At 49.3% G+C, this 24,479-nt stretch overlaps 1 protein-coding gene and 1 pseudogene across 10 annotated transcripts in view; one reads left to right on the top strand and one right to left on the bottom strand.

Moving 5' to 3' along the window:
- Positions 1 to 24,479, top strand: part of TMEM51 (transmembrane protein 51) — a 75,537-nt gene that overhangs the window by 24,633 nt on the left and 26,425 nt on the right. For 2 of the 10 annotated variants that reach the window (XM_077973615.1, XM_077973628.1), the window contains exon 2: positions 492 to 628. The exons of the other annotated variants lie outside the window; for them this stretch is intronic. The gene's annotated coding sequence lies outside the window, so the exon portion shown is untranslated. The remainder of the gene's footprint in view (positions 1 to 491; positions 629 to 24,479) is intronic. 10 annotated transcript variants of the gene reach the window in all.
- LOC710064 (mitochondrial fission factor pseudogene) lies at positions 19,707 to 20,832 on the bottom strand (annotated as a pseudogene).

The raw sequence follows: 24,479 nt of genomic DNA, 5'->3' as shown, positions 1-24,479 counted from the left end.
CCGGAAAGATATGATTCATAAGTTTTAAATTGCATGCCATTCTGAGGAGCGTGATGAAGTCTCACACCGTCCTCCTTCAGACATGAATTGTCTCTTTGTCCAGCAGATTGGTGCTGTAGACACTACCTGCTCATTGGTCACTTAGGAGCGGTCTGGGTGATCAGATCAGAAAACGTCCTATGTGTAAGGTCAGGTGCTGTCTGTTTCAGGCATCCACTGGGGGTCTCGGAACGTATCCCCTGAGGATATGTACTCAGCTATTAAATGGGCCAATGCCTACCTTTTTCGTGGAGGGTTGTGGGAACCGAATGCGGCCATGTATAACAAACTTCTGGCAGGTGAAATATTACTGTGCTTAATGCAGTTAATAGTTGTACCTAGACATGCCCAGGGAGTAGGTCAGATGGGCCCAGCATCTCCTCTTTCTACTTAGGAATCTGGGGTTTAACCTGATCATATTCTTTTTTTTTTTTTTTTTTTTGGAAACACAGTTTCACTCTTGTTGCCCAGGCTGGAGTGCAGTGGCACAATCTCAGATCACTACAACCTCTGCCTCCCAGGTTCGAGCGATTCTCCTGCCTCAGCCTTCCGAGCAGCTGGGATTACAAGCGCATACCACCACACCCGGGTAATTTTTTGTATTTTTAGTAGAGACGGGGTTTCCCCATGTTGGCCAGGCTGGTCTCGAACTCCTGACCTCAAGTGACCCACCCACCTCGGCCTCCCAAAATGCTGAGATTACAGGCGTAAGCCACTGCACCTGGCCAACCTGATAGTATTCTTAACACAGCTTGTTTTCCTGCCGTCATGAAAACTAGACTTGCTTTAAAGTCTTTAGAGTCTCAGTTCATATTCCAGGCATTGTTTTATATAAATATCATCTGTTTATTTTTTCTTTAAGCAAATTTCACAAACTCCATCTAAAAAAAAAAAAAAATCATCTGTCAAAGAAGAGCCTTTCACCTTCCAGTTCTGTTTATGTAAAAACGCCCTTTCTTCAGCCTGGAGTCTTGGACGTTTTGCCACATGCTGAATATTTCTATGACTTTCTTTTTGTGTCTATCACCTTGATGTGAGTTGTCACCTTAACTAGGTAAGACGGTTGTGGTCTGCTGAGTAGAACAAGCTACTTTTTCAAGAAACTAGTTGAAAGGTTTCATAACACCTGGTCTTCAGTGGGTCAAGGCAGTGCTCCGGGACCAGGCCATCTGATAAAGGGAGTGGTAACTTTGAAGTGTGGCTTATAAAGAAGCTGTTATTTCCACAGCAAGGGAAAGTGGCAGTAAAGAAAACAGGGTTTTGCAGTTCCGCTGGAAGGAGGATGGGGAAGGTCAGAAATCAGGGCGGGACCTTCGAGAGCAGCTGTCAGCACTGGGCAAAGGCTGAGACAGGTGAGCAGTAGGGATCTCTGAATGACATGCAGGGTTCTGTGCCTAAGACACACTTTTGTAGCCTTCATTGATAGAATCCCATCATTTTCCTTTTTCTTTTTCAGATGGATTTCACTCTCTTGTCCCAGCTGGAGTACAGTGGCTTGATCTTGGCTCACTACAGCCTCCACCTCCTGGACTCAAGCAATCCTCCCACCTCAGCCTCCTGAGTAGCTGGGACTGTGGGCACGCTGCCACCATGCACGGCTATTCTTTAGTTTTTGTAGAAACTGGGTCTTCCTGTGTTGCCCAGGCTGGTCTCAAATTCCTGGGCTCAAGTGATCCTCCTGCCTTAGCCTTCCAAAGTGCTGGGGATTACTGATGTGAGCCACTACACCCAATCCCATCATTTTCCTATATCGGTCTCTGGAATGTTTCAACCTGAAGACCTAGGCAAATTTCGTTCATTATTTGAGATTTTCCTGTGTCAGTAAAGGGCTCAGGTTGCCATACAAATATCATATACTGGGTGGCTTACACAATAGAAATTTATTTTCTTGAAGTTCTGGGGGGTGCAGTTTAAGACCCAGCAGTGTTCAATTTCTGGCGAGGGTTCTCTTCCTAGCTTGCAGATGACCGCCTCCTCACTGTGCCCTCACATGGCCTTTCCTTGATGCACGTGTGCAGAGAGAACTCTCTGGAATCTCTTTTATGAGGGCCCTAATCCCATCAGACCACCTTCATGACCTCGTCTAACCTTAATTACCACCCCAAAGCCCTATCTCCTAATATGTTGGGAGTTAGAGCTTCAACATATGAATGTTGGATGGGAACAAATACTCAGTCTGTAACAGCACCCTACCATGCTTTTGGTTGCTGACACTAAAATCCTCTGTCCCTTTCATCTCTCCTGCTTGAATCAAACTCATCACAAGTTCTTCTCCATTTGTCAACATTGACTTTAAATTAGGGCCATAGGCCGGGTGCAGTGGCTCACGCCTGTAATCCTAGCGCTTTGGGAGACCAAGGCGGGTGGATCATCTGAGGTCAGGAGTTCAAGACCAGTCTGGCCAACATGGCAAAACCCCATCTCTACTGAAAATACAAAAATTAGCTGGATGTGGTGGTGAGTACCTGTAATCCCAGTTATTTAGGAGGCTGAGGCAGGAGAATTGCTTGAACCTGGGAGGCAGAGGTTGCAGTGAGCTGAGACCACACCACTGCATTCCAGTCTGGGCAATAAGAGTGAAATTCCATCTCAATAAACAAACAAACAAGGGCTGTAACCTCCTAAGTGGTTTTCTGTTACCCTTCTATCTTGCCCATCCTCCAAGGTGATTTCTACCTCAGGGCCTTTGCACTGGCTACCTCTGTGTATTAGTTTGTTCTCACGTGGCTAATAAAAACACACCCAAGGCTGGGTAATTTATAAAGGAAAGAGGTTTAATTGACTCACAGTTCCACATGGCTGGGGAGGCCTCACTATCATGGCAGCAGGTGAATGAGGAGCAAAGTCATGTCTTACATGGTGGCAGGCAAGAGACAGAGCTTGTGCAGGGGAACTCCCATTTATAAAACCATCTGATCTCATGAGACTTATTCACTACCACAAGAACAGTGTGGGGGAAGCTGCCCCCATGATTCATTTGTCTCCACCTGGTGCTGCCCTTGACACATGGGAATCATTACAATTCAAGGTGAGATTTGGGTGGGCGGACAGCCAAACCATATCACTCTGCCTGGGACTTCCCCACCTCCCCAGTCTGCTGCCACCTTGTCAGTCTCAGTGAAAATGTTGTCCTCTCCGAAAGCCCCTTCTTGATCACTCTGTCAAAAGAACCATCCTCCACCTTTACGCTTACATTCTTCTGTTTTCTCTTCCAGACATCTCGTGACAGGTTATCGCTTTACTTGTTTGTCTTTTTCAGGAAAAGAGAAGCTTTGTGAGAACAGGCCTTTGGCTTGTTCACTTCTGTGTTCGTAGTGCCTGATAACCCAGTGGTTGCTCAGTCAATGTTTATTGAAATGAATGAATGAAGTCAACAGAGATTTGTTGAGGCTTCCTGTGAACACTCCTATGCCCAGTATTAGAGGAGTCCCAGATAAATATAAAAATCCCCAGAGGCCGCGATGGCTCAAGCCTGTAATCCCAGCACTTTGGGAGGCCGAGACGGGCGGATCACAAGGTCAGGAGATCGAGACCATCCTGGCTAACACGGTGAAACCCCGTCTCTACTAAAAAATACAAAAAACTAGCCGGGCGAGGTGGCGGGCGCCTGTAGTCCCAGCTACTCGGGAGGCTGAGACAGGAGAATGGCGTAAACCCGGGAGGCGGAGCTTGCAGTGAGCCGAGATCGCAGCCACTGCACTCCAGCCTGGGTGACAGAGCCAGACTCCGTCTCAAAAAAAAAAAAAAAATCCCCAGAGGCCACAGTGAGAACACAGGTGTTCAGCCTGGCATGTTAAACTTTAGTTAGAGAGAGAAAGCAGGAATGAAACCAGCACCTTCAAGACGACTCCAAATGGCCAGTAGCAATTGGCTGATACAAACGACATGCATGAACAGAACTCGAGAGCCACTCCCCGCTGGCTGTGGTGGGAGGCTTCTGGGAGAAAGGGGAACAGAACCAGATGTCGAAGGAGAGGAGGCCTTCAGGATGCGGTGGGGGAGGAGAGAAAGGCTAGACACAGAGAGTGGAGGGCTGCAGAAGCTGGGAGATAGACCCAGGACCGTTTCCCTCCTTGGACATGTTCAGGACATTACCCTGGTCTTCCCCTGAAAGAGAACATGTTTTTCTCCACCCTGGATCATTGGTGCCTGGTGCAGGGCCCTGCACAAAATGGGTGTTCAAGGAATTAAAGAATTCAGGTTGGATGAGGTAGTTCATACCCTTCCTGGGGAGCTGGGACTTTATCCTGTGCGCTGTAAGGGACACTGAAGTTCTGATAGACACAGTGGCTGGAGGGTTGGCATGGCTGGGCCTGGAAGCTGGGGAAGCCTTAGAGGAGTCAGTTACCATCATCAGCCAGGCCTGAGAAGTGAGAAGGAGATGGATGAGGCAGGAAGAATCACTGAAAAGGACTTTGGGAAAAAGAAGCAACAAATTTGGGAGCCAACTGAACATGGATATGGGCAGGAGTTGCAAATGGCTAAAAGGAGCCAGCAGGGGATATTAAGGAGAAAGTCTGGCCAGATGGGAGGCAGCAGGGAGTGGTGGGGATTGTGGCAAAGTGGGGTGCCAGGCCCCTTCCCTAAGACAGACCATGACTCAGCACCATGTGAGAATTTAGGCCAGAGATGCCAGATTTTAAAGTTTTGCATGCGAGATCACCCATGTTCTCAATATTGGCAATTACTCCATATTACATAAAATAAATAACAAACACTTCACAGGCCAAAGAAGACACTTCCATGGGCCAGATGTAGTCATGGAGCTGCTAGTTTGAAACCAGAGAGTGTGTGTATGTTAAAGGGGTGGAGTCTGGGAAGGGAGAGAATACCCAAGGTCACTGAGATTTCAATGCCACCCGGAAAATGATATGCCTTTTCACTGGAATGGGGAAGTCGGAAGGAACCAGGGGCCGGAGAGGATGGGCAGGGAGTGGAAGATGCTGCGGCAATGGGGATGGTCATTTGACAGAAGAGGACACAGACTGAGAACAGCTCATCCCGAGCAAGCAGCTGGATCCCAAAGGCAGTTGGTCACAGGCTGGAGGGAGGGTCTGTCTCTGTGGTTAGTTGGTGATGGGCGTGCAGTGTGTCGCTGGGACGTTCTCTATGCTTCTCTTAAGCATTTGATTGTTTTAGGTTTGGGGGATTTTAAAATTTGACTGATTGATTAAGATTGCATGATTTGCACCCTTGTATGAAGCAACTGTAAGAACACTGGTGTTAAGCCTTAGAGAATGCAGAATATTTTCCCAGGTTATCAGTGGTCACCAACCCCATCCCCATCCCTAAAGAGGAAGCGAGATAAGCCCAGTGTTGTATGCCTAACATCATGTAAAGTCTTCTAACCCATATGCGCTGATGAGTCCTGACAACTCCATTAGGGAGATACCACTTATCAAATCCTTTTCATGGCCCAGGTGAAATAACACACTCAATACAGCTGGGAGTCGAACCTAGAACCAAAATCTTTGACCCTAGCTCAATAATGCCTGCCTTGCACAGGCATTTAGCACTTTGCTGAGTTGACCCACCAGGCCACATGAGGTCCTTGTGCCTGGAGACCTGTGTGGCCAGGCTGGAGCCTTGCTAGGTGAGCAGGGGTGGAGGAGGGATTCCTGGGGCACAACCAGGAGACAGCCTTGGTGGAAGAGTAAAGCGGTCCCTTCGGTTCCCCATGGTGGCTCTTCCAAGCCTTAACTCCCTTCCTGGTCCTCCCACCCCACCTGTCTCTGTATCCTTGAGCTCGGCCGATTCCTCAGACTCCTCTTGGGTCTGCATCCCAGGATGAGGGCTCTGAGGCTTTAGTGAGCATCAGGATCACTTGGCTAATTAAAAGCAGATCCTGGGCCTTACCCTGCACTGTGATTCTGTAAGTCCTTCATTTGGCCCAAGAATCTGCATGTTTAGCAAACTACAAGGTAGTGCTTCAGAGGTCTTCAGATAATGGCCGGGTCTCAAACTGCTGCTCCCTTTGCTTCCTGACCCCCATCTGCTGCTCACCTACCATCTCGTTTTATATACCTCATATCCTCCAGTATCATGAGTTAGTACTGGCGGTGTGCCCATTTTACAGATGAGGACATTGAGGCTCAGAAAGTTGAAGCAAATTGCCTAAAACCATCCTGATGGACCTGGAATTTTATCTCCACTGACTCTAACCACCTTGCTCTACTGTCTCTGCTAAATTAGCATTGGTACCCTGGAGGTCCCTTAGTGGAGAGTTTACAGGAAGGACCAAGAATGGTGCGATTTAGCAGCATGTTCAATCTGTAGACTATAGGGGAAGGGGGCATGAAACCTGGTTGATGCCTTGGCAGCCGAAACTTTCCTTGTGTTATCTCCATGGGCTTTTAGCCCTCATGTGAACAGCTGACATCATTAGTCAGAACGAACCACCCAGAATCGGTTCAACTTTCAGAAGCTAAATGGGAATCAAAATGTGGAATGACCCAGGGACTGCTCGGTAGGAAAACTGAGTCCTCTTGACTCAGAGCGGATCTTGTAACCTCCAGGGGCTTGGCATCTGGACATGGAGCTTGAAAGAGAACAGACTGGGGAATCGCACCCCAACTGGGCAGCTGTGGCACCTGGACAGGTGATTAAAATAACAGTTCTACCTGTGACCCAGCAATGGCACTTCTGGGTATTTATAGAGAGAAAGGCAAACATCTGCCTTTTTCCCACGGACTGGCACACAGAGGTTCACAGCAGCATTATGCCTGACATTATGCATTTCCTGTAGTGGAGGAAACATCCAGCTGTCCATCAGCAGGCCAACAGCTAAACAGACTGATACAGCCACACAGCTGATGGCTACTCAGCAAGTTAAAGGAAGGAAAGGAACCAGGATACAGGGTACACCATGGATGAGCAAAGGAAGGCAAACAGAAGAGCACTTTCTGGGTGATTCCACTGCTAAAAACTTCTGGCCGGTGCGATAGCTCATGCCTGTAATCCCATCACTTTGGGAGGCCGAGGTGGGAGGATCAGTTGAGCCCAGGAATTCAAGTCCAGCCTGAGCAACGTGGCAAAACTCTGTCTCTACAAAAAATATAAAAATTAGCGGGCATGGTGGCGCACGCCTGTAACCTCAGGTACTTGGGAGGCTGAAACGGGAAGGATGGCTTGAGCCCAGGAGTTGAAGCTGCAGTGAGCCAAGATCACGCCATTGTACTCCAGCCTGGGTGACAGAGCATGACCCTGTCTCAAAAAGCAACACAAACAAATGCAAAACCTTCTAATACAGCAAAACTAACTGCTGGTAAAATAAGGCAGAAAGATAGACTGAAAGAAGGCATGCACATACGAGGGAACTTTCTGAAGTCATGGAAATGTCTTCTATCTGGGCAGTGGTTACATGAATATATGTGGTTCTTAAAAGTGCATCTAAGTGTACACTAAGATCTGTGCATTTTACTATATATAAACTGCATCTTAAGTAAACAAATAAGTAAAGGGCAGATACCTCTGCCCCAGCCCTGGCAACCGAGTCAGCAGACCTAGGGTGTGGTCCACGCGTGTCTCCATGATCAGCAAGTGCTGAGTGTTGATGCCCAGCCTGCGGTGGGCACCACCAGACACTAATTGCTAAAGTCTCTTCTGGCTTTAGCAGGATGGTTGAGTCTTTGCAGTTGTGGAGCATTTACCATTAGTCTGTTTTTAAGCATAAACCTAATTGGGGTCAAAGTCTGGCCCCAGGGCTGTCTCCTGATTGTCAGCACGACCAGCTCTAAGCTATGGACAAAGCACCCTCAGTCACCAGGCAGATCCTGGCCATGTGCCGGGCATCACAGGGCCCTCCGTGCTGGGAACAGAGACCAGTACTCACTTGCGGGGCTGCAGACATACATCAGGCATCGGGCGTTGGGCAGAACCAGACAGGCACTCTGTGATCAGGTTCTGTCTTCCTGGAAGCCCTCCAGATAATGATTTTGGCTGTGTGTTGAGGAGCTATTGTGTTATAGACACTATGCTGGTTGTTTTGGGTGTGTGTTTAATTATATGAGCAGATGCATTCTTAGGGGCTAGAGCTCAGAGCCCCTCACTTCTCCATGATTGCCTGTGTTTCTCTGTATAAGTGACCTAACCTCCCTGAGGCTCAGCTCCTCATCTGTAAAGTGAAGACAGTGGCCGTACTTCTTCCCTCACAGAGCCTTTAGCATGGGGAGCATTTAGTAAATGTTGGCTATTATTATCTAATTTAATCCTTATAATAACCCTATAGGCAAGGTGCTATCCTTTTTTTTTTTTTTTTTTTGAGATGGAGTCTTGCTCTGTCACCCAGGCTGGAGTGCAGTGGCCGGATCTCAGCTCACTGCAAGCTCCGCCTCCCAGGTTCACGCCATTCTCCTGCCTCAGCCTCCCGAGTAGCTGGGACTACAGGTGCCCGCCACCTCGCCCGGCTAGTTTTTTTTTTGTATTTTTTTTTAGTAGAGATGGGGTTTCACCGTGTTAGCCAGGATGGTCTTGATCTCCTGACCTCATGATCCGCCCGTCTCGGCCTCCCAAAGTGCTGGGATTACAGGCTTGAGCCACCGCGCCCGGCCGGCAAGGTGCTATTCTTAACTCCATAGCAAAAACCGAGGCTCAGAAAGGTCAAGTCCCTCGCCCAAGGTCATACAGCTAGAAAGTAGAGGAGCTGGGATTGAAACTCGGGTCTGCTTAACTCCCAGCTCTGTTCACTGCACCATGCTGTCATCAGCTTTGTGCAATGGGGATCAATACAGAAGACCCCGCACAGACTGGATGGAGAAGCCATTGCTGGCTGAGTGAGAGCCTGTCCTTCCGGAAGACTGTGTGCACTGGTTCCAAGAGTGATTTCGCATCCCTCTTCTACCAGCTGTGGGACCTTAGACAAGTTACTTAGTGCCTCAAGCCTCAGTTTCTTCATCTTTAAAATGGGAGTGCTAATACCAGCCTTAACAGGCTACAGTGAGGATGGAATGAGTCAATAGGTGTAAGGTGTATAGAACGGCACCCAGCATACGATAAACCTTTTGTACTTGTCAGCTGATATTTGCTGTCATCTGCGAGGTCACACACCTCTCTAGGTTTGTGACTGAGCTCGGTGGGGCTTCTGGTTGCAGTAGGATGGGAAGTTGTCCTTCATGCCTTTGAGGAAGTGACAGGATAGCCTCCAGGTGGCATGTGGCAACAGGTGTAGCAAAAAGCCTTTTTGAACCATGTCCAAAGACTCGTAAGATCTAAAATTAAACCATCTTTTGGATTCTCTCATTTTAAAAACTCAAAGCCTCGTTCCCAGGCTTCTGTTCCTAACCATCTGGCTCTACTCCCTTGCAAGAGATTCGGGCTGATGGTTACTGTCATGTCTAAGTAAACGACGAGCTTCCCACCCCACTGCCCTGGCTCTCAGGTCATGGCAGCAGGTACTCGACCAGACGGGGCTGAAGGTGAACAAACAACCTTTTCGTTGGTTTATTTTGTAGGCTCGCTTTAGTGTTTTGCCTGTGTTGTGGGAACCACAGCATGGGTTTCTCAAGCTGCTCTGTTTTCTTTGCATTGAAAACGAAAATAAAAGGTGAACCATCAAACCGTGACGTCTGGCTGCCTGCGTGAAACTCCGCGAGGGCTGGCTTATAAATTTAAAATGTGTGACCGGCCGGGCGCGGTGGCTCACGCCTGTAATCCCAGCACTTTGGGAGGCTGAAGTGGGTGGATTATCTGAGGCCAGGAGTTCGAGACCAGCCTGACTAACATGGCAAAACCCTGTCTCTACTAAAAATACAAAAATTAGCTGGGCGTGGTGGCGGGCGCCTGTAATCCCAGCTACTTGGGAGGCTGAGGCAGGAGAATTGCTTGAACCCAGGAGGTGAAGGTTGCAGTGAGCTGAGATTGCACCATTGCACTCCAACCTGGGCAACAAAAGCAAAACTCCGTCTCAAATAAATAAATAAATAAATAAATAAATAAATAACCGCACCAGGCTGAAAGCAGAATGGCAGTACATAATAGAGCATCCCTTCTGGAGTCAAAGCCCCGCTTTCTTCTGGGCTGCATGACCTTGAGAATGTGTCACTCTTCCTCTGTGAGCCTCAGTCTCCTCATCTGTAAAATGGACATAGTCATGGCGCCTGCCCAATGGGACTGTTGTAAGATCAAGCAGGCAAGCTCTTAGCACAGCCTCAGCAAGCCTCAGCTTCTGTGGTCATCAGTATACCAGGACCACTCTGAGTTGAACTGTTCAAGCTCTGGGTCTCTCGACAACTGGCTGTGTAACCTTGGGCAAACTACTTCACCTCTCTGAGCTTCAGATTCCTCATTTGCAAAACTGAGGCCCCATGTTCTATCTAAACGGGTTGTACTGCATATTAAATTCTGGAAATAACTACCTAAGGCAGCTTGGAGCAAGAAAGAGGACAGGCAAGAAGGGCCATAGAAGGAAGGTACTGGATCCCCAAAGCTGAAAGATGATTTACCTGGTGGCTGTGAGGAGGGAAGGTCAGCCTGACAGAGGACACAGAAATATCCACTGCTTCTTTTTTTAGGGAGTGGGGGGCACAGAGTCTCGCTCTGTCACCCAGGCTGGAGTGCAGTGGCATGATCTCGTCTCACTGCAGTCTCCACCTCCTAGGCTTAAGTGATTCTCCTACCTCAGCCTCCATAGTAGCTGGGATTACAGGCACCCGCCACCACACCCAGCTAATTTTTGTATTTTTAGTAGAGACGGAGTTTCTTCACCATGTTGGCCAGGCTAGTCTCAAACTCCTGACCTCAAGTGATCCTCCCACCTCAGCCTTCCAAAGTACTAGGATAACAGATGTGAACCACCACGCCCAGCCAATAGCTTCTAAACTTGAGTAGCCCCAGCATCTTCCCCGTTGGGCTTGTTTTTACATCTGCTGGTAGAATCAACACTCTTTGGGAACATATGGATCTATGGACTTTGCTTAAACATATTCAGAATCCAAGATGTCATTTACCAAAAAAGCACACGAGGGATAAATATCCCTCAACAGCAGAATTCTTTTATTTTACAGAAGCATTCACTAGGAAATTCCTTTCAATGTTATGCGTCCCTCATGTACGTAATATGCTACTTGATTTACAAATAAGGCAGTGTCGTGCAGAGGTAAAGGGTACAGTTATGGGAGCAAGATCACTCCCCACCCAGCCCCAGGTACCCCGATTCTGCCAATTACCAGCTGCAAAACTTTATATCCCTTTGCCTCCATTTCCTCATGTGTAAAAGGGAGATTCTCGTACATAGTATCTGTTTCACCTACAGGTTGCATGAAGAATAAACAAGATAACTATAGATTGCATGAAGATAATTCTTGTAAAGAAAACTTACTACCACACAGTAAAAGCACAATATACATGGGTAGTATTCCTTCCAATACCATTTTCTGAATGGCTTCTATGTGTTTGGTGCCATCTGCCCTGTGTCTGCCTTCGTAGAGCCTAAACCGGGGATGTGGGCTATGGATGTAGAAACAGGCAACAAATAACATAAATAAGATGATTACATGTTGTGATCATAGCTATGCCCAAAACCAGCAAGATGCTAAGAGAGAGAACTGCGTGGGCAACTACTTGCAAATGTCCGGTTTGGAAAGCCTCACTGTGGAGGTCACATCTAAGTGACAGATGAGAAGGAGCCAGTGAGGACAGTGGGGCTGCAGCCATTCATTTCAAACATGAAGGTGCACATGCCTCCTGTAGGATCCAATCCGGCAGGTCCGGGGTGGCCCTGAGTGTCTGCTTTGCTTTGCTTGCTTGCTTTTTCTTTTCTTTTCTTTTCTCTTTTTTTTTCTCTTTTCTTTTCTTTTCTTTTCTTCTCTTCTCTTTTCTTTTTCTCTTCTCTCCTCTTCTCTTTTCTTCTTTTCTCTTTCTTTTTACAGAGTCTCACTTTGTCATCAGGCTGGAGTGCAGTGGCACGATCTCAGTTCACTGCAACCTCCGCCTCCCAGGTTCAAGTGATTCTCCTGCCTCAGCCTCCCAAGTAGCTGGGACTACAGGCATGTGCCACTACGCCTGGCTAATTTTTGTATTTCTAATAGAGACAGAGTTTCACCATGTTGACCAGGATGGTCTTGATCTCTTGACCTCGTGATCTGCCCGCCTCAGCCTTCCAAAGTGCTGGGATTATAGGCGTGAGCCATCGTGCCTGGCCTTGCCTTTCTAACCAGCTCCCAGGGCTGCCAGTGCTGCAGGATCACACTGTGAGTGGCCAAGGACTAGCAGAGGACAGAGGACAGAGGCTGGATCCAGGTCCACATGGCAGAGTACCTTGAAGGCAAGGGGGGAGTTTGAATTTTATTCTCAGGATAGTAGGAAGCCAGACAGAGGAGTGACATGACTGAAGGATGCTTCTAGAAACTCATTTTGGCTGCTGCGTAAAGACTTGTTGGGGCCAGGGCAACCCGGGAGAGACCAGGTTGGAAACTGATATCGTTGTCCAGGTGACAATGGCTTAGACAAAGGTGGTAGTGATGGCAGAAGCAGAAAGTAGGTGGATTCGAGACCTCTGGACAGGTAAAATCAACCGCACTTGCTGAGGTGTTAAATAAAGCCATCCATCATAAGATAAGATATGTGCTTATCTTAATTTTTAAAAACTCAATAGTATAGAGTAGTAGCTCTCAAGCAGGGGTGATCTTGCCCTCCCATGGGACATGTGGCAATGTCTGGAGACATTTTTGGTTGCCCCAGCTGGGAAGACGCTACTGGTATCTAGTAGGTAGAGACCAGAGATGCTGTTACACTACCTACATTGCACAGCACAGCACCCCCAGCAAAGAATTACCTGCCAGCATGTCAGTGGAGCCAGGGTAAAGAAACCTTGGGTAGAAGTACATGAAGGCAGCAGGCGCGGTGGCTTATGCCTATAATCCCAGCACTTTGGGAGGCCGAGGCAGGCGGATCATGAGGTCAGGAGATTGAGACCATCCTGGCGAACACGGTGAAACCCCGTCTCTACTAAAAATATAAAAAAATTAGCCGGGCGTGGTGGCAGGCACCTGTAGTCCCAGCTGCTCGGGAGGCTGAGGCAGGAGAATGGCGTGAGCCTGGGAGGCGGAGGTTGCAGTGAGCCGAGATCGCGCCACTGCACTCCAGCCTGGGCGACAGAGCAAGACTCCATCTCAAAAAAAAAAAAAAAAAAAAAAAAAAAAAAAAAAAAAAAACAAGAAGTACATGAAGGCAGAAATGTCCTGCCTGCCCCACCCCCATCTGACCCCCACAGCCCAAAGATAACTACTGTTCCCAGTGTGCGTGATGGTCCAGACTTTGTTCTGTGCATATGCGCAGATTTCCTGTAAGCCTCCTCACCACTGAAGTAATGCTTAGGAAATGCTCAAAACTTAGGAGCCCTGAGCCCGCCATAGGAAAAGACATCTGTTCATTTTGTCAAATCCGTTCTATTCCTACCCCATGCGGAAGGTTACTGCCACGTTGCCCAAAACTGTATTCATTCTATCAGTTGTGATATTTTTTCTTTTCTCCAAAGAACCCTCCAAAACTTGCTATCCTTGTGACCTAGGCAGCCTTCTCTAACTGGGACTAACTCATGAAACCTGAGAATTTCAGTGCAGGAAGAAATGTTGGGATAATATAGTCCTACCCAAGTTCTTACTGTACAGGTGGGAAAACTGAGGCCCAAGACTTCTTGGAAGCGGGGAAATCCCCTTATAATAAGTAGTCTCTTCTTCATTTACTGGGACATTAATTTCAGATTTTCAGTGTAATGCACAGTTATGGCTTATGTTTCTGATTTTTTTTTTCTTGGTCATGTCTATGTGTGAGGTTGGTTACAATGGCTGACAAAAGGAACATTCTTAACCTTGTACTTCCTAAGTGCTGTGACAGGTGGTCTCCAAAAGATGGGAGGAATTTTGCCAGTCTGCGAACTTGAACTCTGTAGTCTGGGAAGACCGGTTGAATCTCTTTTCACTGGCTGAACTGAGCGTCCTCTTCACTTACCCATCCGTGGGTACCGCAGCTGCGCAGAAGTCAGCTTTGAGTTCAAGCTTACACGTGGAATGCTGCAGCCTGTGGCCATCCTCCCGTTATCCATGCTGTCGTCCCTTTAAAGGCCCCCAGAGATCTCCAAGTGAAAAGAACCATGTCAACCCCATTAGAACCCCAAGCCAGGACTCTGCAGGTCAGGGAGGCCGACTCCATGGCAGCAATGAGGGCCCCAATAGCTGGAATCCAGTCCTGCCATCCAGTGCCCTGAGCCCAAGGGAGGGACACTGCCCCCTCGTCCCACTCAGCCAGTAGAGAGAGGCGGGAGTCTCTTGAGAGGCTTAGGAAGGCACCCTGGGAAGCCTCCGTCCTTATTTTCCCAGACCCCCCAGGTTGGGGGTAAAGGGCGTGAGGGAGTCTGGTCTTTGATTCTTTGGCACTGGGGAGCCATTGACTGTTCTTAAACAGGGAGTAATCAAATAGAAAATGGCTATTCCAGGAGGATCAAAATAGCAGAGTGTGCTGGGTGCATTGGATGGACAGGAAAGACGGGGAAGGAAGCCCGTAGGTACGGTGAGGAATAAGAGTCTACCCCAGAATGGCAGCAGTGAAAACAGAAAAGGGGGAAGAGATGGGCATTTGTGACTAATGGATGTTTGTGACTTGACTGATTGAGGGAGAGCCAAGGCTCATAGATGACCTCCGTTTTGACCCCAGATGAGGAAAATGGTGACTCTGCCGATGCGGGAAATGGGCAAAGTTTACTTAGCCTCTCCCAGCCTCACTTAAGACATCTGTAGAATGGGGTTGTGTGGTGGGGAAGATTAAATGAGACTGTGCATGGAAATTAACCCAGGCCTGAGGGGAGTGGCAGGCACTAGGACCATGAAGAGCCTTACGAGCAGGGCTGTATCCTGGGGGGCCATAGGGAGCCATGGGGGGATCTTGCCTGAGGGTGGGATGGTCACATTTACCTTTTGGAAGGACCTCTCTGAGAGCAGTGGAGAGACGGCAGGCCGGGGGCAGGGAGACCACCGCGGAGGCCTTTGCAGTCCGTATCCAGGTGAGGTGTGGGGTTGGTCCAGACCAAGCAGAAAGTGGGGGACCGTCCTGAAGCGGGCCGGCTTCCTTGTGTGCCTCCTCCCCTTTGTGCTTGGGGAAAGCACTGGGAGGAATGCGAGGTGGCTAGCATGTGTCCCGGCAACCCCACTGTGGGGGCGCTGTGTGTGACTAATGGACCATCTCTACACAAACCCCACACTGGGCCAGCCCTTCCAGCAGCTGCAGGACAACAGAGGCTGAGCTGTTTGACCAGAGAGGCCACAGCTATCCAGTGGGAGTGTGCGGCCCCAGTCAGAGTCACCCTCCTTCCAACACAGCACCCCTATCCCCCAACCCTCGATCCACCCCCCCCCCGAGTTGGATCCCCATCCCCCCATGCCTCCTCGGGGGCTGGATCTTAATTCACCCTGTTCCCACCACTCTGCCTTCATCTCTTCCTCCCCTGCGCTTCCGCGGGTCCCCTGCACTTCTGCTCGCTTTTCCCTCATCTGTGCTGTCCGTGCCTCTCTGTTCCTTCCTGCCCTTGGCCCCTAGCATGTGGTCTCACTGCGGCTTCTTCTCTCTTTGCCCATCTTGGGCATGCAGGAGGCTGAGGGCAGAGGCTGGTGATGTCTGTAGGTCCTAGCACCATGCGCGGCCCATGGGGAGGAGATGGAGCCCCAGGGGCTGTCTGCCTGCTCGTCAATCCATCTCTGCTTCCTTTCTTTTGTCCTGTATCTGTCTGCTGGACGTGGATCATAACCTTGACCATAACGTTTTCAAGGGCAGGCCTGGTTCTTCCACCCTCTATTTCCTGCTGACAGCCCAGAGGCATTCCCACCGTGGTGATTTATGACCCTCTCTGCGGGGTGGCGTCTTCTAGGGCAGTGGCCTAGGACATGTTTTCCAACTTGCAGCCCTGGGACTCTGTCCTTCTTCCCTCACTGCTGAGGCCACAGCCCTCTCTCGGTGAGTGATCTTAGCAGCCATCCTCAACACACTCCCGCCAAGGAAGGAGCTCTGATAAAACCCTCAGACCCTGACTATCAGCCCCCATGCCCGAGCCCCCATTTTGCAGGTGTGAGCGACCTGACTGTGCAAGCTGAGAGGATGCATGGGCACAGGTGGCATTAGCTGCTCATGCTGTTGGCACCAAGCTGGCCTCAGAAAAGGGGTGTGTGTGTGTGTGTTACTGTTTTAGTCACTTATTTCATTTAAAAATTTTTGTTAGGTGTAAGAGTGGTTTTGGTTCATACAACAGAAACGTTGCCAGGTCCACCTGGATTTCTGGGTCCAGTGGTACCCTCTGGAGTCTCTCTCAATCTCCACCTCGGCTCGCATTAGCTCCCTGCTGGTCCCCTCCTCAGGCAGCCTTTCCCCTTGCGATGACAAGATGGCCACCAGCAGCTCCAGGCTGCATCCCGTCCTTCCTGCAAACCCAGAGGGGCAAGGAAGTCTCAGTGTTTCCCCCAAAGCAAAGAACTGAGCCTCACTGGTTCTGCCTGGGCCATAGCCCCACCCCCCGAACACAGAAGAACTGATTGGCTAGGCCTGACCATGCCCAGCCTTAGAACCTGCAAGGAAGAGGCCCTGCCTGGTAGGCAAGCACATGGCATGGCCACCACATCACCTGAGTGCTCAGCAAGGTAACCCTGGGCAGCCCAGCTCACCCAGCCCAGCATGGCCATACCCCGGGGCCTCCAAAAGCCCTTGTGGGGAATCACTTGTGCAACAGGCTTGGATAGCTTTACACTCCAGAAAGACAATAGCATTCTACTTGAAGGGTGCCTGCAGTGACTTCTTTTCTGATAACAAGAATCATTCCTCAGTTTACCTGTTTGGGACATTCCTATTTGGTGTTAGGCTTTTGTAAACAGAGGGCATACCTGTGGGGGACCTGGCACTGGGTCATTTCCCCGAGATGCCATTGCCGTGTGTCCCCCAGGACCTGGGTAACTTCTACATCACTGCCTGTGACCTCAACTCTCTTCCTTCCTCTTACAGCAGGGACGAGACGAGATCACAGCCAGGGAGCATTGGGATGATTCCATTTACAAAGATGATGTTTGTTGAATGGATGTCTGGAGAGAGCCAGCAGCCAGAGGTCAGCAGCTTTGCTCTGCCCCTCCAGAGCCCACCCTCACTGCAGTACCATTCAATCATCCTTGCCCAGCTCACAGGGGGCACTCAGGAAATAGTGGCTGATATTTGGTCATTATGTATATTTTTGGAGACAGAATCTCGCTGTGTTAGCCAGGCTGGAGTACAGTGGCGTGATCTAGGCTCACTGCAACCTCCGCCTCCCAGGTCAAGTGATTCTCCCACCTCAGCCTCCCAAGTAACTGGGATTACACGCACCCTTCACCACACCCGGCTAATTTTTCTATTTTTTTTTTTTTTTTTTTTAGTAGAGACAGGGTTTCACCGTGTTGGCCAGGCTAGTCTTGAACTCCTGACCTCAGGCGATCCACCCACCTCGGCCTCCCAAAGTGCTGGTATTACAGACATGAGCTACCATGCCCAGCCATTGTCATTACTATTGTTATTGTGCTGGTTGTTCAGCCTGGAAGTTTCTCCAGGCTCAGGAAGCCGTCTTGACCCTTGCTGGCCTTCACCCCTCTGGCTGCCTCCATTCCATGCCTAAACATGTGGAGTTACAATTCCTTAGCTCATCGTTTGGATCTAAACACCCCAGAGGGTAGAGATGATGCTGGTGTAGCTCCTGGCCTGAGGGAACACTCACTGATGTACCAGAGGCTGGGACACTCACCAGCCTGGGCTTTCAGGAGGATGATCTGGGTTTGAATCTGCACAGTGCTGGTTATGAGCCTGTGATCTCCACTCCCTTCCCTCCTCTTACAGCAGGGACGAGACAGCAGCCAGGGACTGCTGGGCTGACTCCATTTACAAAGATGACGTGCAAAATGTCCAGCTTGGTGGCTGGTACCGAGGCAGGGCTCCAGGCCTGTGGGTTGAGATTCGTCTGTGGAGCCCAGAGAGGGCAGAGACTTCCTGGACATAAGGCTTCAGGCAGCCCCGCGAGCCCTGGATTGCAGGGGCTGACCCAAGGTGGCCGAGAGGCCTTTCCAGCATTCAGCCTTGACCCCTGTCTTCCAAGGCAGGTTACTTAAGACAGTGGCATTTGTCTTTGCTACTGACGGCCTGGGACAACCCCTCGTCCCCTTCCCTCTCTCTGTCATTAGCAAACCTCTGCTTCTGACCTTAGATAAAGGAGTGCTTTGTTCATGGAACTGGTGTGTAGATGAAAAACTCCTTCTTTTAGAGCAGGGCTCGGGGGCCGGTGAGAGACAGGATTTTAGAGGGGTTGAGAGGATGGACTCAGGACTCACTATCTGTCTCACAGCCGAGCTCTGCTACTTATTAACATGAGGCTTTGGGCAGGTTAAGGAACCTCTCTGGGCCCGAGTGTCTGTGACTCTAGCATGGGATTGGCAGTGGTGGCTGCTTCGTGATGACATGAGGTCATCCAGGCTCAGAGGAAGCATTTGATGCGTGTTAGCTGTTCTGAGCACGATGTGAAGATGCATGCTTTTAAAAACGAAGGCCCTCTGATGAGATGTGCACCCCTCCCAATTTGGAACCTGACACACATTGTCTAGATCCACTTAAAGCTGCAAGAGCCCTGCTGCCAGATACCGGGGCAGGGAATCTTACCCTGGGAGGCAGTCCAGGAAAAGCCAGTGAATTCCCTTTAAATTATACAGGATTGTGCCTGTGGCCCTTGTGGTAGGTTAAATAATGCCCCCCACCCCACCCCCAAAAGATCTACATCCTAATCTTAGAATCTGTGACTATTTACATTATATGGTAAAAGGTGTGATTAAGTTAAGGCTCTTGAGACAGGAACATGATCCCGGGTTATCCAAGGGAGCATGATGTAGTGCCAAGAGTTTTTTGTTGTTGTTGTTGATTTTTTTGTTTGTTTGTTTGTTTTTCTGAGACAGAGTCTCACTCTGTCACCAAGCTGGAGTGCAGTTGTGCTGTCTCAGCTCACTGCGACCTCTACCTCCTGGGTTCAAGCAATTCTCCTGCCTCAGCCTCCCCAGCAGATGAGATCACAGACACATACCACCACACCCAGCTAATTTTTTGTATTTTTAGTAGTGATGGGGTTTCACCGTGTTAGCCAGGATGGTCGTGATCTCCTGACCTGGTGATCTGCCAGCCTCGGTCTCCCAAAGTGCTGGGATTCCAGGCGTGAGCCACCGCGCCCGGCCCCCCAAGAGTTCTTGTAAGGAGGAGGCAGGCAGGCCAGAGTCAGAGAAGGAGGTGTGGTGACCAAAGGAGAAGCCGGAAGGATGTGCTTTGAAGGTGGAAGAAGGTTCCAGCAGCCAACAAGGGCAGGTGGCCTCTAGAAGCTGGAAGAGGCAAGGAAATGGATTTCTTCCCTGAAGCCTCCAGAAGGCTTTAGGGAAGCCCTTGGTCACCTTTATTGGAGACCTCTGACCTCCAGAACGACAAGAGAATACCTTTGTGTTGCTTGAAGCCACTAAGTTGGTGGCAGTTTGCTACATCAGAAGTGGCTGGGGAAGCAACATGAAATTAACACAGCCCGTCTTGGGGAGGTGGGTAGCCATTTATCAGGTTTTCACCCACGTAGAGTCAGCTGAAGAACAGTCACTGGTCCCAGTCACCCCACCTGGCCCCTGGAGGCCCCTGCTGGGAAGAGCAGCCACCACTGCCATTCCCGTGCTAGAGGCACAGACACTCACGCCCAGAGAGGTTCCTTCATCTGCCCAAAGCCTCATGTTAATGAGTAGCAGAGCACGGCTGTGAGATGACTGCCAATTTCCCTTCCTCCTCCTCGGCCTAGATCACTCATCCTAAATGCAAATGTATTTTCAGTAGTCATTGCTTTTTTGAAGTTTGCAAATCTTTTATATTTCCAGCTGTTGAGACAGTATTTTTGAGAGCTGATGTTACTCTAGCGGCAAAACCAGAGCCAGCTGTTAAGCAGCCAGAAAGCTACGGTAATTGAATAACATGACCATTTCTCTTTTAGCACGTTTTTCGTTTTTCTCTTCTAGAAGTTGTAGGCATCTATTTAGTTTGATTATCTGTCGTCTTAGTGAAGCTGCATCTACAACAGTCAGGTTATCCGATGTCCCTTCAGTTGTTGCGTCTGTATTTGAAATGCCATACCTGACGTCGTCATGATGAGGATTAGAAGTGGCGGGAGCAGGCCCGCCACACAACATGGGGAGAGAATCATTTCTGACCAGCTGTCCATTTTGATGAACAGCATTTTCACTCATAGACCGTGCTCTCTTTAGTCTGCCGACTGCACAGGTTTCTTCATTTTCAGGGGTTGTGGGAGATCTTTCTAAATCTAGAAAATCTAGTGGTCCTTCACTTAGCGTGAGTACATAGGTGGTGTTTTTAGCGCCAGGGGTTTAAAGGGAGTTGATTGAATAAGGTCAAGATCTGCTGGTCTTGAAAGTGGAATATCTTCATTATTTCTTGCAACACCAACCCTCTCCAGAACCTGCATGATCACACCAGCATCTGGAACACAGCATTTGGCAGTGCTACTCTTTTTTCTTCCTTCCTTCCTTCCTTCCTTCCTGGACAGAATATTGCTCTGTCGCCCAGGCTGGAGTACAGTGGCATGATCTACTGGCTCACTGCAACGTCCGCCTCCCGGGTTCAAGCAATTATCTGCCTCAGCCTCCCAAGTAGCTGGAATTACAGGCGCCCACCACCACACCCAGCTAATTTTTGTATTTTTAGTAGAGACGGGGTTTCCCCATCTTGGCCAGGCTAGTCTTGAACTCCTGACCTTGTGATCGACCCGCCTCGGCCTCCCAAAGTGCTGGGATTACAGGCGTGAGCCGCCGTGCCTGGCAAGTGGTGCTACTTTTAACTTTTCTGGGACCCTCATTCGCTGACCAACACTTTCGGTCTCTTGCATTTCGTATTGAATTCAACTGATTTCTGCCATCTCAGCAGCAGTGGGAGAAGGAAATGCTGCCCCACTCACAAATGTGTACCACCTACTGCTTGCTGTTTGTCACGTTTTGCTTCTGCGCTTCATACTAAATCCTTTGACTTGCTTCAGTGTGCATGTGCTGGATTGAGAGCCACTTTTGTTCCCCTGGGCCCATAGGAAGGTCCCAATGAGGGCCGCCGCTCACCGGCTCCCGAGGGCGTTCGGTCGGGTGCTCTCAGAGGTCGTTGGCCGAGCACGGAGGCGCCAAGGCACAGCACTGGCATAGCAGCCCGCAGAGGGCCCCTCTGGGGAGGAATCTGAGAAGCCCACAGAACAGCCTGCCCTGTCACTTTGGGGGTTTCTAAATTAGAGCCATTCCAGGTGGCCCATGGAAGTACCTCCCCTCGTCCCCAATTGCACCTGCTGCCGACCCTAGGCCTCCCTCTCCAGGCTGCCACTGCCTGTCTTTGTGGGGAAACTGGCTGCGGTTCCTGCAGTGGGATGGATATGGGCCCTTCTGTCTTGGGATAAGCCTTTCAGCAGCTGCTTGAGATCACAGGCTGGCACCTAACTTGGAGTTATCATTCACACACCCAGAATGGCAACAGCCCTGTGGCACTGTTCTCTGGCCTCCCCAGGCTTCCCACAGCAAATGACAACAACAGCCTGTTGTGTGCCTGTCCCCTGTGCCGGACCTGGACTCTCAGAAGTGGCTGGGGAAGTAGACAGCATTTTCTTTTTCTTTTTTCTTTTTCTTTCTTTTTTTGAGAGAGTCTCGCTCTGTTGCCCAAGCTGGAGTGCAGTGCCGTGATCTCCACTTACACTGCAATCTCCATCTCCTGGGTTCAAGTGATTCTCCTGCCTCAGCCTCCTGAGTAACTGGGATTACAGGTGTGCACCACCACACCTGGCTAACTTTTGTTTTTTGGGTTTTTTTGTTTGTTTGTTTGTTTGTTTGTTTTTTGAGACGGAGTCTCGCTTTGTGGTCCAGGCTGGAGTGCAGTGGCCGGATCTCAGCTCACTGCAAGCTCCGCCTCCCGGGTTTACGCCATTCTCCTGCCTCAGCCTCCCGAGTAGCTGGGACTACAGGCGCCCGACACCTCGCCCGGCTAGTTTTTTGTATTTTTTAGTAGAGACGGGGTTTCACCGTGTTAGCCAGGATGATCTCAATCTCCTGACCTCGTGATCCGCCCGTCTCGGCCTCCCAAAGTGCTGGGATTACAGGCTTGAGCCACCGCGCCCGGCCTTTTTGTTTGTTTTTTTAGTAGAGATGTGTGTTTTTTTTTGTCTTGTTTTGTTTTTTTAGTGGAGATAGGGTCTCACCATGTTGTCCAGGCTGGTCTCGAACTCCTAACCTCAAGGGATCGTCTCGACCTCCCAAAGTGCTGGGATTACAGGCGTGAGCCACTGCGCCTGGCCACCATTTTCTTTTTAACAGATGAGGAGATGAAGTGCATTGCCAAGGGGTGTACAAAATTAAATCTATATCACACAGACTCCAAAATCCATCTATATTCCACTCTACTGCTAAGCCAACTACTGATTTCACTCAACAAATTCCACCATACCACGGTGCTGCGCTACTCCTTCATTCAACAAACATCTGTTAAGCTCTTCTGGTCTGTGCCAGGCTTGTTCTTGGACTAGAGAGAGCAGTGAACAAAAATGACAAAAATTCACACCCTTAAAAGCTTACCTCCTGCAGCCACACTTTCCAACAGAAATAGAATTCGAGGCCCATATATAATTTTAAATTTCCTGGTAACCACACCTTTTTTAAAAAAGACAAAGAAACAGGCAAAATGAATTTTAATAATATATTTAGCTTGATATGTTCAAAATATGTCATTTCAACATGTAATATAAAAATGTTAGTGAGGTGTTCTTCCTGTCCTCCTAAGCCTCAAAACTTGACGAATGCTAGTTCCCTCTGGCCACCCGTCAGCAAGCCGGGTGTGATTGTCGTCAGGCCACCTGGTGGAGCTCAGCCCCCCCATTCTGTCCACCAGTCCGTTCCTGCCACGTGCCCCTTGGGACTGCACTGGCCACAGCAGTGGACTCCGTGGCTCCCTGTTGCTGTGGAATTGGGGAACCAGCATTTCTCTGTGGATTTAGAGAGGTGCTGGGCCTCAGCTCAGAGGGCTAGGTTAATGCAACCCTCAGTTTGTACCTTGTCCTTGTGAGTGGGCTTTACAGAGCCGCTTCCTATCTTTTCGTTGTTATTCTTTTATTCCTCTTTTCTCCCCTCTCCCATTCCATCCAGGGCACCCATCCTAACATGTTCCACGTGCCTCTTGTTGGCTGTGGTCTTGTACATTGTGTCTTTCTCATTTCCCTGGATGATACTGGGTTCTGTCCCATTCTGATTGGCTATCCCCTACCTCACTTTTTTCAGCCAGCAATTTTATTTTCCCAACCATAAATTCAAGAGCTCACCTGCAGCAACACCATCCAATGGAAAGAATTCAAGACCCATATATGATTTTACTTTTTTTTTTTCTTTTCTTTTCTTTTTTTTTTTTTTTGAGACAGGGTCTCGCTGTGTATCACCCAGGCTGGAGTGCAGTCGTGCAATCTCTTCTCACTGCAACCTCCACTGCCCAGGCTCAAGCAATCCTCCCACTTCAGCCTCCCAAGTAACTGGGACTACAGGCACTCACCACCATGCCCAGTTAGTTTTTTGTCTGTGTATTTTTTGTAGAGATGGGGTTTCGTCATGTTGCCCAGGCTGGTCTTGAATTCCTGAGCTCAAGCAATCTGTTGACCTCAGCCTCCCAAAGTGCTGGGATTACAAGTGTGAGCCACTGCACCAGCCTGCCCCATATATAATTTTAAATTTCCTGGTAACCATATATTTTTATAAAATGACAAAGAAACAGGAAAATTAATTTTAATAATATATTTTACTTGATATATCCAAAATATGTAATCAACATGTAATTAACATAAAAATGTTAGTGAGATTTTTTTTTTTGTCCTGATAAGCCTTGGCAATCTGGTGTGTGTTTTACACTTTAATAGCACATCCCAATGCAGACTGACCACATCTAGAGTCCCATAGAGTTTATTGGGACTCTCTTGTCCCCAAAGTTTGTTCCCATGAGTCCCCCACCCTCATTCATCTTCTCTAGGCTACCTCAAAGGAACTGGTTTTGCCCTCATTCTCTAGGATGTTCTAGATTCTTCTCTGAGTCCCTTGATGAGTCTCTTGACTCATTGATTCTTCCTTGAGTTCTGAGATTACTACCTGCTGGGGCTTGCCACATCACATGTCACTTTGTCCTCACATCACCCCAGTTCTGAGACTCAGGGAAGAGCTGGCCCAGGGTTGCACACCTAGTGGGTACTGAGCCTGATTCCAGACTCCAGCAGCCCGAGCACAGAGCCCAGCTCCTAACAGCATCTGCTGCCCAACTGACTGCCCTCGGCCTTGACCCAGCAGGATTCCCAGGAGACGTGGCTTGTGGGAAAGAAGCCCAAGCAGTCCTGGCTGAGCTACTTTTTCTGAGAGGTGTTGAGA

The sequence above is a fragment of the Macaca mulatta genome, chromosome 1 (assembly GCF_049350105.2).
Source record: "Macaca mulatta isolate MMU2019108-1 chromosome 1, T2T-MMU8v2.0, whole genome shotgun sequence".
In the NCBI taxonomy this organism is placed as follows: Eukaryota; Metazoa; Chordata; class Mammalia; order Primates; family Cercopithecidae; genus Macaca; species Macaca mulatta.
The sequence above is the reverse complement of the archived record's forward strand: the minus strand, read 5'-3'. Positions and strand labels throughout refer to the sequence as shown.